Source organism: Eretmochelys imbricata, chromosome 13 (genome assembly GCF_965152235.1).
Source record: "Eretmochelys imbricata isolate rEreImb1 chromosome 13, rEreImb1.hap1, whole genome shotgun sequence".
Taxonomy (NCBI): Eukaryota; Metazoa; Chordata; order Testudines; family Cheloniidae; genus Eretmochelys; species Eretmochelys imbricata.
Window position 1 is genome coordinate 40,428,650 of NC_135584.1, and position 13,704 is coordinate 40,442,353.

The window sequence follows — 13,704 nt, forward strand, 5'->3', positions numbered from 1 at the left end:
AAAAATGAAGGAAGATTATGATCCACGGCTGATGTTTATATTCCTGTTTATATTCCTGTTCCGAGTCACACTCCACTTCCTATTTACACTCGGATTGCAAACTCGGTGGGATTGAGAGAAGTTTTATGGTCTGTGTTTTTACCGTGCCTAGGACTATGGGATCCTAGACTATAATTAAGAACATAAAACGGACAGACTGGGTGAGACCAAAGACCCGTCTAGTCCAGTATGTTGTCTCCCGGCAGTGGCCAACGCCAGGTGCCCCAGAGGGAAGGAACAGAACAGGGAATCACCCAGTGATCCACCCCATGTTGCCCATGCCCGGCTTCTGGAGACCCTGGGCACTGGGACCACAACCAGCACCAAATCTATCACCGCTGAGCATCATCCTCAAGATCATTTACTTCCTTAATTATTAATTAGCAATAAAGTGCAGACAGAAGTTTTCTCCTGGTTGTGTTTAAAGAACTTGTGTGATAAGAACGCTTCATGTTTTCACAGCATCCCCGTGATGTAATATTGAGGGATAACAACAAAAAGAACAAAAGTATTTCCATTCCCGCTTCCATTCAGACAAGTATAAGTATTCAAGCTGAAACACAGATTTCCATTCCCATTACCACTCATGTTCCCTTTCATATCCCCAAACTCATTCACACACATTGGATAGATAGATAGATAGATAGATAGATAGATGTCTCCAACAATGATAACATTCCTTAGGGGCATTTGTCACTGAACTTTATGTGCCTCATTACTGCTCATATTTCCTGCATCGGTAGCTCCAGAGCAATGATCCCTGCAAGAAGCAAAGAATATAGAACATGAAACGATTTTAAACAGTCCTCGGGACGTTCAATCAAATTCTAAATATTTCATCTTCTCCATTCTGTAAAATAAAACTGAGCACAAATCGGTGCCTTTGGCATAACGTTGACTATTGGGGTTCATTCCTGTCTTTTCTTAGATTTGCCCATTTTAAAACCCAGACGCGGTGTGAACCCACCGTTGGTTTTGGCGATGGGCTTTGTGACTCTGGTCTAATCTCTCACACAGTGATTCCGGCCTGTGTCCTCGGCTGCTCGTTTGTAAATACAGCCGCTTGTTGGGATTGTCTCCGGAGGCAATGAATGGCCCTTGTTTCGCTGAATCGGTGTCGTGTGAACTCTTTCCCATGTACTCTGCCCTGGAGACCCGCTCCTCACGGACCCAGCGCTGACGTGGAACCCGGAGACTTTACAGGCGAGGCGGAGTCAAAGGGCACCGGCGGGTCCTATGTCCAAAGCAGCAGTTTCTGTAGGTGCAGAGTTGGAAAATGATGTTTCCCAACCTCCGGTGCCCCTTTTCCGTCTTGTCCCCCAGGCTGGGCTGGGCTCTTTGCTCATTGCTGCCCCTGGTGGCGGACGGGAGAAGGGGCCTCTGCAGCCTTCCCTCTCTTTCTCTCACTGACCCCCTTCTTGTATTGTTATTTAAACCAGAAAATGAATAGTTTTGGAGTTATTTATTTATTCATTTAACCCAGGATTTGTTTTCTCCTAGAAAAATGTTTCTTGTGCCAGAAAAGCCAGCTTTGGTGGGAAAAGTATTCAACTAAGCAAAGGGGAAAAATCAAACAAACAAACAAACAAACTTGGTGTAGACTGGTTTCAGAGTAACAGCCGTGTTAGTCTGTATTCGCAAAAAGAAAAGGAGTACTTGTGGCACCTTAGAGACTAACCAATTTATTTGAGCATGAGCTTTCGTGAGCTACAGCTCACTTCATCAGATACATACCGTGGATACATACAGTTTCCACGGTATGTATCTGATGAAGTGAGCTGTAGCTCACGAAAGCTCATGCTCAAATAAATTGGTTAGTCTCTAAGGTGCCACAAGTACTCCTTTTCTTTTTGGTGTAGACTGGTGCCCAAATCTGAGAGTTCAGGGTCTTTCTGCTCGAATGTGTCACTGACCGGGCTGATACTAAGAGGGCGCTAGACTGAACCCGAATGAACCAGGTTGAGGCTCTATGGTCTGTGTTATGCCGGAGGTCAAACTGGTTTATCATACTGCTCCTTTCCGGCTTGGAAGTCTATGCACCTCTGACTATCCGGAAGACTGGGGGTGGGTTCAGAATTTGTCCCCGGCAGAGGAAAGAAAGAGGAAGGGTCCCAAAAAAGAATGTTCTCTCTTTGTGGAAAGGTGTCAACTCCTTCACCTTCGGTAAAATTAAGGAGGAGGAACAATAATAAGAATAAAAAGGGTTTGTTGTTGCTAGCCCCTTTCCCAGAACTGATCTCATTTTCACTTATAGACCCTGGGCGCCCCCAACACCAGACTACTTCTCTCATTACTGCAGGGGAAGGCTTAGGTCTGAGCTCAGTCCGGCTTCCCTCACTGTGTCTCTCGCAATCCCGTAGCTGCTGAAGGTGAACCTGGAGGCTTTGCAGGAGAGGCGGAGAGAGTCTCCGAGCTTCTTCACATCCCCTCCAGACTCCACCAGCTGGATCTGCGAGCGGACACCTGGGAATAAACCACGGTATAAATTATATGAGTACCCATAGCAATAATGCAATCTTCCTCTGCCGCTGCAATGCATTTAGGGGGAGAAATTACCTTCCAAAACTGCTATAATGAGAACAAAGTGGAGCCAAAGCCTCATTTTCCCTGGTGCTGGAGGGGAAAGTTCTCACCGGATTGGCTGGTAACTGGACAGATATAGGGGGCCGCGGATTGTGAATCTGGGTGTAGCCTGGCCAGAGAGAGGCTCAGATTTAAACAGGAAACTGACACCTTTATTTCCATATCCACTTCCTTATAAGAAACAGCAACTCCTTCCTCGAGCGGTCACACTGTCTGGGGCTGGGGATCCAAGACAAGGAGGAAGACCCGTAACTAGAGAAATAAGGATAGATAGATAGATAGATAGATAGATAGATAGATAGATAGAGGGGGTGGATGGGGATGGATAGATAGGAGCTAGTGTCATAACATAGTGTCCAGCTAGTGTCTTAACAAGGGACCAGGCGATTCTGGTGCTTCTATTTTGCCTGCCGCTCGTGTGTTGCTGGGGGTTTGGCAACTCTGTTTAACCAGGTTGATATCATGACCAGGGCACCAGGAGAGCATGAAGATGATTTGACTGTATTACCCACTGACAGTGTAGAAAATTTTAACATGAAGGAAATAATTCCAAAGCTTTTGTGTGTGAGCTTGGTAACTTGCAGTGTTGCCAGCAAGAAGGGCTACAAAGGGAAAGAGAGCGCCTCTAACCTTTTAACTATGGAGTCTAAGAGCTTGCCTGAAAGGGGGTTGTATAAAAATCCTCTGGATGGGCCAGAGGTGATTCTGGGATTAAATGAAATTCAGAAGGAGTTGATTGTGGCTCAGCAGAGCAATGCGTCTGTGGAGCAAGATAAAGGGGAATTGTTGCTTAAAGAAGCTCCTAAGGAGAAGAATCCTCATGGTTGTTTTTGGCATGGTAGATTTTGTGAGCAGTTTGCTGTAAGTGAGAGGTGTGGAAGTGATTTGATTAAGGGAGTTTCAGTTCCTAACTGCCAGAGTCTTTCAGATATGTATGGATCCAGGACCTTGCTTTTGAAAAATCCAGTGTGGATAGCCGAAAAGGTCTCAGATGGAATAAAAATTGTTTGGGATGTTGAACAGCCCTATAACCAAGTGACTGAGCTTGGCCAACCTGTTGGGGAAACAATGTTGTTGGAATAGGAATGTCACCATGTTGGCTCTTTGAGGGAAGAGTCTGTGTCTCAGGTTTGGAGAGAAGACTGCGTAGCTGAATCTACAGACCAAGACAGGGGTGAAGTTAATCTCTTGAGAATACAGGGGATAGCAGGCAAAATTTCATCTCTAAATACTTTAGATATATCTTTCGGTCTCTTAGTGAACCTAACATCTGATTCCATGTGGAAGCAGAGGTTGGTAATGGAAAGATAAAAGAACCTTGGGTCTAACATGCTTGTGAAAATGGATGGTATCTCTTTAAGACAGAGTCCAGCCTTGGAATTGTTATTAGTTGTTATTATTATTGTTATTGTTATTAGAGAAAGACTTGCCCATAGGCCTTAGCAAAAAGGGCACACCCAGCCAGACAATGGATTCTGTTACACAAAAGAGCTCAGATTTTGACACCCTCCTCCCCCCACACCCCCCCAGAACAGGAGAGGAAGGGAAAGACTAAACCTTTCAAATAAAAGCCACCGGTTAACCCTAAAATGCCAAAACCCCAATGGTACTCAGCCAAAGGCGTGGCATGACAAAAATGATTGGAAATGTACACTTGTAATTAATTTAATGTTCATATTAATGCTAATGTTGGCTCTTGTGACTAATGTTTTGCTGATACCAAAAACTGTGAAAATGTACAACTTGCCTAATCATTTGGAAAAACCTTTGAACATGTTGGAAGTGATACATAAGAGCACACTTTATGTTAAAAGACCTTGTGATATTGATATTTCACAGGTAGTGCCTGTAACTAGTCTTGAAACTGTACACAGGAGAAAAGACATTGCAGACCTAATGTGCTGTATGAAAAGGGAAACTGAGGCATGTTACCATCTTGCTTCCATGACTAAATGCCAAGATTCCTACACTACACTTTGGAGAACATTAATATCTACATTGACTCGATATGAATTGGGTTCCAAACGTTTGCCAGAACTTGTATAAATAAATTAGCTATTTTCATTAGCTTAGGGCAAGATCACATGAAACATACAGGAATCATGCTGCAAGAGCAGATCCAATCCACTATTGGTCTAACCAAGGTTTACCTTGGGTTAGTAAAGAAATTCAGTCACCTCATTACTTCCATAATGAACCTTACAAAGAAACATCCTGTTTTAGTCAAACATGATTTTGATAAGCCGTTTGGCTAATTATCTTAGGTGCATGTACATGAAAGCAAGAAGCCTGGGAAACAAACAGGAAGAATTGGAAGTCCTGGCACAACCAAGGAACTATGATGTGATTGGAATAACAGAAACTTGGTGGGGGAGTTCACATGACTGAAGCACTGTCACGGATGGGTATAAACTGTTCAGGAAGGACAGGCAGGGAAGGAAAGGTGGAGGAGTTGCATAGTATGTAAGAGTTGCATTGTATGCTCAGAGCTCCAGTTTGAAAATAGAGAAAAGACTGTTGAGAGTCTTTGGGTTAAGTTTAGAGGCAAGAGCAACAAGGGTAACGTCCTGGTGGGCGTGTGCTATAGACCACTGGATCAGAAGGATGAAGTAGACGAGGCTTTCTTCAGACAACTAAGTGAAGTTTCCAGATTACAGGCCCTGGTACTAATGGGGGACTTCAATCTCCCTAACATCTGCTGGGAGAACAATACTGCAGTGCACAGCCAATCCAGGAAGTTTTTGGAGAGTGTTGGGGACAACTTCCTGGTACAAGTGCTGGAGCAACCGACTAGGGGCCGTGCTCCTCTTGACCTGCTGCTCACAAACAGGGAAGAATTGGTAGGGGAAGTAGAAGTGGGAGACAACGTAGGCAGCAGTGACCATGAGATGGTTAAGTTCAGGATCCTCACGAAAGGAAGAAAGGAGAGTAGCAAAATACGGACCCTGGACTTTGAAAAGCAGACTTAGACTCCCTTAAGGAACTTAAGGATCCTCTGGGAGGCTAATATGAGGGGGAAAGGAGGCCAGGAGAGCTGGCTGTATTTTAAAGAAGCCTCAGTGAGGTGCAGGAACAAACCATCCCAATGTGCAGAAAGAATAGCAAATATGGCAGGTGACCAGCTTGGCTTCACAGTGAAATCTTCGGGGAACTTAAAAGCAAAAAGGAAGCTTACAAGAAGTGGAATTTTGGACAGACAATGAGGGAGGTGTATAAATATATTGCTAGAGCATGCAGGGGTGTAATCAGGAAGGCCAAGGCACAATTGGAGTTGCAGCTAGCAAGGGATGTGAAGGGAAACAAGAAGGGTTTCTACAGGTATGTTAGCAACAAGAAGAAGGTCACGGAATGTGTGGGACCCTTCCTGAATGGAGGAGGCAAAACAGTGACAGATGATGTGGAAAAAGCTGAAGTACTCAATGCTGTTTTTGCCTCGGTCTTCACAAACACAGTCAGCTCCCAGACTGCTGCACTGGGCAACACAGTATGGGGAGTAGGTGAGCAGCCCTCACTGGTGAAAGAACAGGTTAAGGACTATTTAGAAAAGCTGGACATGCAGAAGTCCCTGGGCCCAGATCTAATGCATCCGAGGGTGCTGGGGGAGTTGGCTGATGTGATTGCGGAGCCATTGGCCATTCTCTTTGAAAATTTGTGGCAATAGGGGAAGGTCCCGGATGATTGGAAAAAGGCAAATATAGTGCCCAAATTTTAAAAAGAGAAGAAAGAGAACCCGGGGAACTACAGACAGGTCAGCCTCACTTCAGTCCCTGGCAAAATCATTGGGCAGGTCCTCAAGGAATCCATTTTGAAGAACTTGGAGGAGAGGAAGGTGATCAGAAACAGTCAACATGGATTAACCAAGTGTAAGTCATGCCTGACCAACCTGATTGCCTTCTATAATGGAATAACTGGCTCTGTGAATATGGGGAAAGCAGTGGATGTGATATATTTTGACTTTAGCAAAGCTTTTGATACAGTCTCCCACAGTATTCTAAAAAGGTATGGATTAGATGAATGGACTATAAGGTGGATAGAAAGCTGGCTAGATTGTCGGGCTCAGTGGGTAATGATCAATATCTTGATGTCTAGTTGGCAGCCAGTATCAAGCGGAGTGCCCTAGGGGTCGGTCCTGGGACCAGTTTTGTTCAACATCTTTATCAATGATTTGGATGATGGGATGGATTGCACCCTCTGCAAGTTCTCAGTGACACTAAGCTGCGGGGAGAGGTAGATACACTGGAGGGTAGAGATAGGGTCCAGAGTGGCCTAGACAAATTAGAGGATTGGGCCAAAATAAATCTGATGAGGTTCAACAAGGACAAGTGCAGAGTCCTGTACTTCAGAAGGAAGAGTCCCATGCACTGTTACAGGCTGGGGACCAACTGGCTAAGCAGCAGTTCTGCAGAGAAATACCTGGGGATTACAGTGGATGAGAAGCTGGATATCAGTCAGCAGTGTGCCCTCGTTGCCAAGAAGGCCAACGGCAAGTTGGGCTGTATTAGTAGGAGCATTGCCAACAGATGGACGGAAGTGATTATTCCCCTCTATTCGGCACTGGTGAGGCCACACATGGAGTATTACGTCCAGTTTTGTTCCCCCCACTACAGAAGGGATGTGCACAAATTGGAGAGAGTCCAGCGGAGGGCAATGACAATGATTAAGGGGCTGGGGCATATGACTTACGAGGAGAGGCTGAGGGAACTGGGGTTATTTAGTCTGCAGAAGAGAAGAGTGAGGAGGAATTTGATTGCAGCCTTCAGCTACCTGAAGGGGGGTTCCAAAGAGGATGGAGCTCAGCTGTTCTCAGTGGTGGCAGACAACAGAACAAGAAGCAATGGTCTCAAGTTGCAGTGCGGGAGGTTTAGGTTGGATATAAGGAAACACTATTTCACTAGGAGGGTGGTGAAGCACTGGAATGGGTTACCTAGGGAGGTGGTGGAATCTCCATCCTTAAAGGTTTTTAAGGCCCGGCTTGACAAAGCCTTGGCTGGGATGATTTAGTTGGTGTTGGTCCTGCTTTGAGCAGGGGATTGGACTAGATGACCTCCTGAGGGCTCTTCCAACCCGGATCTTTTATGATTCTGTGATTTCTGTTATACACTAACACTTCTACTCTTGGGCTAGAAGCTGTAGTAATACAGAACCAAGAATGGGAAGATCCAATGATGCATTCAGCAGTGCCTGGGACACCCCTTCCTGCATCAATTTTGCGTTGGGGGTGTGACGTTATCTGGATTTTATTTGATGAAATTGTTTTCAAGAACCACTCATCTTTAAGTCTAGTGGTTTTGGTGGTGATACAAGCACTGGAAAAGCTAAGGAAACTGCTTTTCTGACTTCTTGTCAGCTAGTGTGGTGAAACATCAGTTTACTTTTGTTGCTGGTTTGGTATATCTTATGAGATAATAACTACCAGTTTTAGGGTGTATTTTCCCTAATTCTCAGCAGTTTGTCCTGAATTTGGTATTCTCAGATTTGACCCACCAAGGCACGGTTATAGCCAGATCCCCAGTGAGTGTAAATCAGGAGTAACTCAAGTCTAGTTGAAGAGGATCCTAAAGGGAGCGGGAAAGAATCCACTGATCGTCCTTCATGTGGGAATAAATGATACTGATAGATACTCGCTGGAACATATCAAGGGAGACTATGTCAGGCTGGGGAAGATGCTTAAGGAAATCGAGGCTCAGGTGATCTTCAGTGGGATTCTGCCTGTTCCTAGAGAAGGGCAACAATGGTGTGACAAGATTATGACTATCCACAGATGGCTCAGGCAGTGGTGTGGTAAGGAGGGCTTTGAGATGTATGGCCACTGGGAGGCATTCCTGGACAGAGGACAGTTCTCTCGGGATGGACTTCATCTGAGTAGGGAAGGAAATAGACTTCTAGGATGGAGGCTGGCACAACTAATTAAGAGAGCTTTAAACTAGGAATTTGTGGGAGATGGTTGGGAGATGTCCAGGTAATCCCCATGCCGTATTTTAACATTGAGAGGGAAGAAAACAACAAAGTAAGAAAGGATACAGCCGTGGGTAGGAGAATGGACATAAGGAGAAAGGGCAATGTGGGTACCAGTCTAATAGGTTCTACTGGCTGTAGAATGTCAGTGTCTAATCAGGTAAAGAACGTGAGCGAGGCCAAACAGCAAAAATTAAGATGTTTGTTCACCAATGAGAGGAGCCTGGGTAACAAAATGGAGGAACTAGAGCTACTGGTGCAGGAAGTGAAACCAGATATTACAGGGATAACAGAAACATGGTGGAATACTCATCATGACTGGACTACCGCTATTGAAAGGTATGTGCTGTTTAGGAAAGACAGAAATAAAGGTAAAGGTGGTGGAGTAGCATTGTATATCAATGATGAGGTAGAATGTAAAGAAATAAGAAGCGATGGGATGGATAAGACAGAGTCTGTCTGGGAAAAAATTACATTGGGGAAGAAAATTACTAGAGCCTCCCCTGGGATAGTGCTTGGGGTGTGCTATAGACTGCCAGGATCTAATTTGGATATGGATAGAGCCCTCTTTAATGTTTTTAATGAAGTAAATACTAATGGAAACTGCGTGATCATGGGAGACTTTAACTTCCCAGATATAGACTGGAGGACAAGTGCTAGTAATAATAGGGCTCAAATTCTCCGAGATGCGATAGCTGATGGATTCCTCTGCAACTAGGGTTTCTGATTTCAAAAGGGCTGACTTTCAAAAATTAAGGAAATTAGTTAGGGAAGTGGATTGGACTGAAGAACTTATGGATCTAAAGGCAGAGGAGGCCTGGGATTACTTTAAGTCAAAACTGAAGAAGCTATCAGAAGCCTGCATCCCAAGAAAGGGGAAAAAATTCATAGGCAGGACCAAGCTGGATGAGCAAACATCTCAGAGAGGTGATTAAGAAAAAGCAGAAAGCCTACAAGGAGTGGAAGATGGGAGGGATCAGCAAGGAAAGCTACCTTATTGAAGCCAGAACATGTAGGGATAAAGTGAGAAAGGCTAAAAGTCAAGTAGAGTTGGACCTTGCAAAGGGAATTAAACCAATAGTAAAAGGTTCTATAGCTTTATAAAAAGAAAACAAAGAAAGAAGAAGTGGGACCGCTAAACACTGAGGATGGAGTGGAGGTCAAGGATAATCTAGGCATGGCCCAATATCTAAATAAATACTTTGCCTCAGTCTTAAGGAGGCTAATGAGGATCTTAGGGATAATGGTAGCATGACAAATGGAAATGAGGATATGGAGGTAGATATTACCATATCTGAGGTAGAATCAAAACTCAAACAGCTTAATGGGACTAAATCGGGGGGCCCAGATAATCTTCATCCAAGAATATTAAAGGAATTGGCACATGGAATTGCAAGCCCATTAGCAAGAATTTTTAATGAATCTGTAAACTCAGGTGTTGTACCGTATGACTGGAGAATTGCTAACATAGTTCCTATTTTTAAGAAAGGGGGGAAAAGTGATCCAGATAACTACAAGCCTGTTAGTCTGACAACTGTAGTATGCAAGGTCTTGGAAAAAAAATTTGAAGGAGAAAGTAGTTAAGGACATTGAGGTCAATGGTAATTGGGACAAAATACAATATGGTTTTACAAAAGGTAGATCGTGCCAAACCAACTGGATCTCCTTCTTTGAGAAAGTAACAGATTTTTTAGACAAAGGAAACTCAATGGATTTAATTTACCTTGTTTTCAGTAAGGCATTTGATACAGTGCCACATGGGGAATTATTAGTTAAGTTGGAAAAGATGGGGATCAATATGAAAATTGAAAGGTGGATAAGGAATTGGTTAAAGGGGAGACTACAGTGGGTCATACTGAAAGGTGAACTATCAGGCTGGAGGGAGGTTACCAGTGGAGTTCCTCAGGGATCGGTTTTGGGACCAATCTTATTTAATCTTTTTATTACTGACCTCGGCACAAGAAGTGGGAGTGTGCTAATAAAGTTTGCAGATGATACAAAACTGGGAGGTATTGCCAATTTAGAGAAGGACCGGGATATCACACAGGAGGATCTGGATGACCTTGTAAACTGGAGTAATAGTAATAGGATGAAATTTAATAGTGAGAAGTGTAAGGTCATGCATTTAGGGATTAATAAGAAGAATTTTAGTTATAAGCTGGGGACGCATCAATTAGAAGTAAAGGAGGAGGAGAAGGACCTTGGAGTATTGATTGATCACAGGATGACTATGAACCGCCAGTGTGACATGGCTGTGAAAAAAGCTAATGCGGTCTTGTGATGCATCAGGCGAGGTATTTCCAGTAGAGATAAGGAGGTGTTAGTACCGTTATACAAGGCACTGGTGAGACCTCACCTGGAATACTGTGTGCAGTTCTGGTCTCCCATGTTTAAGAAGGATGAATTCAAACTGGAACAGGTACAGAGAAGGGCTACTAGGATGATCCGAGGAATGGAAAACCTGTCTTATGAAAGGAGACTCAAGGAGCTTGGCTTGTTTAGCCTAACCAAAAGAAGGCTGAGGGGAGATAGGATTGCTCTCTATAAATATATCAGAGGGATAAATACCAGGGAGGGAGAGGGACTATTGAAGCTTAGTACCAATGGACACAAGAACAAATGGATATAAACTGGCCATCAGGAAGTTTAGACTTGAAATTAGTCGAAGGTTTCTAACCATCAGAGGAGTGAAGTTCTGGAACAGCCTTCCAAGGGAAGCAGTGGGGGCAAAAGACCTATCTGGCTTCAAGATTAAACTCGATAAGTTTATGGAGGAGATGGTATGATGGGATAACATGATTTTGGCAATTAATTGATCTTTAACCATTCATGGTAAATAGGCCCAATGGCCTGTGATGGGATGTTAAATGGGGTGGGATCTGAGTTACTACAGAGAATTCTTTCCTGGGTATCTGGCTGGTAAACCTTGCCCACATGCTTAGGGTTCAGCTGATCACCATATTTGGGGTCGGGAAGGAATTTTCTTCCAGTTCAGATTGGAAGATGCCCTGGGGGTTTTCCACCTTCCTCTGCAGCATGCGGCACGGGTCACTTGTTGGAGGAGTCTCTGCACCTTGAAGTCTTTAAACTATGATTTGAGGACTTCAATAGCTCAGACATTCGTGAGAGGTGTATTGCAGGAGTGGGTGAATGAGATTCTGTGGCCGACATTGTGCAGGAGGTCAGACTAGATTATCATAATTGTCCCTTCTGACCTTAATATCTATGAGTCTATGAGTCTAGAGAAAGCAGTTGCAGAGACTTTACACTAGCTGAAGATTTTGCCCCATGAGGAATTCGCTTGGTCCGTTGGGTGTGATAAAAACCCCAAGAAGGGCAAAAGGATGAATCCCGTTGTCTCTGATTGGCATGGGATCAGTCCCTCAATGTGCTTGTCTCTTTTACACCGACAGGAGGGGTCCTGTGAGTCTGACACAGAGATGGGCCCCAAGAGAGCCAAGGCACCAGGTCTCCGAGGGGAGAGTGATTCAGAACAGGACTCACTCCGAATTGGGGTTCACAGATGAAATGAGGGATCTCTGCACCCAGCAGGGCTCTGGGAAGGAAGGGGAGACATACTGTCAGGGAACGGAAGGGTTAAAACTGAGGGAGGTTTGTGTTACATTCATCCGGTTGCTAGGATGTGATAACAGTTTGCAAGTACATAAAAGGTGGAGTACATAGAGGATGGAGACAAATTATTCTCTTTAAGTTCTGAGGATAGGACAAGAAGCAATGGGCTTAAATTGAATCAAGGGAGGTTTGACGTTAGGAAAAACTTCCTAACTGGCAGGGTGCTTAAGCACTGGAATCAATTTCCAGGGAGGTTGTGGAATCTCCATCAGGGAAGATTTTTAAGAGCAGGTTGGACAAACACCTGCCAGAGATGGTCTAGATAATACTGAATCCTGCCATGAGTGCAGGGGGCGGGACGAGATGACCTCCCGAGGTCCCTTCCAGTCTCAGGAGTCTATGGCTCTATAGATGGATATTGAGCTCTGAAACCTGAGCACGGATTTGTTTTTCACTCTGGCTGTAGGTCCCGTTCCTGTGCCCAGGGCTGGGCTGTCTGTGGAAGTGCTGCCCCCGCGCGGCGCACGGGAGAAGGGCGGTTCTGCCGCTCGGGTTTTTGTGTGAGCCCGGTCGGGATTCCCCTCGCTGTGTCTCTTGCTCAGTGAGACCGGGCGGTGTCCTCGGGCTTCAGGCCGGTCATTTGCAGGTACAGCAGGTTGTTGCGGTCATCTCTGGAGACGGTGAATCGCCCTTTTACCTAGTCACTGTAGTCTATGCTGCAGCCCTGAGTCTGGGCGACCCACTCCAGCCCCTTCCCGGAGCCTGTCGGACCCAGCTCATCCAGTAGCTGCTGAACCCGGAGGCTTTGCAGGAGAGGCGGAGAGAGTCTCCGGGCTTCTTCACATCCCCTCCGGACTCCACCAGCTGCAGCTGGGACTGGGCACCTGGGAATAGCAATTAATTATGGGGAACATGAGTACCTCGGGAAATAGCACAATACTCCCCCGCCTCCCCAGTACATCCAACCCATGGAAAGGGAGAATGGACCTTCCGGAGATGCTGCAGTGAGAACCAGGTACAACCAAAGCTTTATTTCCTCGGGTGCTGAAGGGGAAAGTTCTCCGCGGAGTGGCTGGTGACTGCAGAGACCCGGGGGGCTGCGGATTGTGTCTCCGGGTGCAGCCTGGGCAGAGAGAGGGACAGATTTAAACAGGAAACTCTCACCCTCATTTGCATATCTCTCTCCTTATAAGAGACACCCGCCATTTCCTAACCCGAACTCAGTTCCTTTGTGTGGGGCTGAGAGAAGAGGCGGCGCTTTCTCTCTGTGGCACTTAACCCCTGTCTCAGTCGGAGCTTCCTACTTCACCATAAGGATTGAATCATAGAATCATAGAATATCAGGGTTGGAAGGGACCTTAAGAGGTCATCTAGTCCAACCCCCTGCTCAAAGCAGGACCAATCCCCAATTTTTGCCCCAGATCCCTAAATGGCCCCCTCAAGGATTGAACTCACAGAGAAACTGGCATCTTCTTTATCCCTCCTCTAGCTCCCCCAGCTAACCGTGACCCTGATGATAAAAGCCACCTTCATATATGTCTGAACCGGAAAACT